The sequence below is a fragment of the Benincasa hispida genome, chromosome 4 (genome assembly GCF_009727055.1).
Source record: "Benincasa hispida cultivar B227 chromosome 4, ASM972705v1, whole genome shotgun sequence".
In the NCBI taxonomy this organism is placed as follows: Eukaryota; Viridiplantae; Streptophyta; class Magnoliopsida; order Cucurbitales; family Cucurbitaceae; genus Benincasa; species Benincasa hispida.
Window position 1 is genome coordinate 29,954,086 of NC_052352.1, and position 1,717 is coordinate 29,955,802.

Genomic DNA, 1,717 nt, shown 5'->3' on the forward strand with positions numbered 1-1,717 from the left:
TGGGACCTAATTTTTGTGCTCAAAACCTTCCATTCAGAAAAAAATTTTGTGAAAACGGACCCAGGGGTTAAGACGATGAAAAAGTTGTATTGCCAGACGGTTTGGGAATGGAGCTGTTAGTACACAAAAAGTCCGCAGGGCCCACTTTTTGCTCCGAATTCCGTCAGGATTTGCACTGAAAAACGGACGCAGGTGTTTAAGAACGATGAAAAAAAAGCCGTATTTTAGACGGTTTTACGCATGGAGTTCGTTTAGTTGACCAAACGAACTCGGGGCCCGCGGCATCCGAAGAAAGATAGTTTTTCGATCGTGCGTAAGCTTCCGTCTTCCAAAAACCTCGAAAATGGACCCCAGGAGGTTAAGAATGATGATAAAAAGTCGATTCCTGTGACCAGACGGTTTTCTGAATAGAGCTTGAATTGGTACCCCAACCTGGCCCAGAGGCATGGTTTGGTGCCCCAAACGGACCTCAGGTCCCACGGGCTGCGCCGGGGGGCCATTTGTCATGTGTAAACCTTTCGTCACGAAAAAGCACAAAAACGGACCCAGGGGTTAAGAATGTTGATAAAAAGTTGTGTGCAAAACAGTTTTGCGAACGGAGGTCTTTTGAGAACCTAACCGACGCCCGGGACGTGGGGCCCACTTTTCTCTCCCGAACTTTCCGGCATGAAAATGCGCGAAAATTGACCTAGGCATTAGAAACGATGAAAAAAAGGTGTGTGTCAAACGGTTTTGCAAACGGAGCTTGTTTGGTGCCCCAAACGAATCCCGGTGCCCCGCGGGGGTGTCGCGGTGCCTTGCTAGGGGTTAATACGATGAAAAAAAGTCGTGTGCCGGACGATTTTGGGAACGGAGCTAGTTTGGTGTCCGAAACAGCCCCCAGGGCCCACTTTTTGCTCTCAAACGTTCCGGCACGGAATTGCGCAAAAACGGACCCAAGGGTTAAGAATGATGAAAGAAAATCGTGTGCCAGAAGATTTTGAGAACGGAGCTCGTTTGGTGCCCCAAACGGAGCCCGGGGCCCACGGGCTGCGCCGGGGGGCCATTTTTCGTGTGCGAACCTTTCATCACGAAAAAGCACAAAAACGAACCCAGAGGTTAAAAATGATGATAAAAAGTCATGTGCAAGACGGTTTTGCGAACGGAGGTCTTTTGGGACCCCAACCGGCGCTCGGGGCCGTGGGGCCCACTTTTCGCTCTGAACCTTCCTCCATGAAAATGCGTGAAAATGGACCCAGGCATTAAAAACGATGAAAAAAAGGTGTGTGCTAGACGGTTTTGCGAACGAGCTCGTTTGGTGCCCCAAACGAACCCCGAGGCCTCACAAGCTGCGCTGGGGGGCCATTTTTCGTGCGCGAACCTTCCGTCACGAAAAAACTCGAAAACGGACCCAGGGGTTAAAAATGATGATAAAAAGTCGTGTGCCAGACGGTGTTGCGAACGGAGCTCGTTTGGTGCCCCAATTATCCCCCGGGGCCATGGGGCACACTTTTCGCTCCCGAACCTTCTAGCACGGAAATGCGTGAAAACGAACCCAGGTGTTAAAAACGATGAACAGAAGGCGTGTGCCAGACGGTTTTGTGAATGGAGCTCGTTTGGAGCCCCAAACGGCCCCCAGGGTCCCGCGGGGTTGTCATGGTGCCTTGCTGGGGTGTCGTATGGCTTGGCTGGGGGTGTCGCATGGCTTGGCTAGGGTGTCACGGGGTAAGACTCCGGG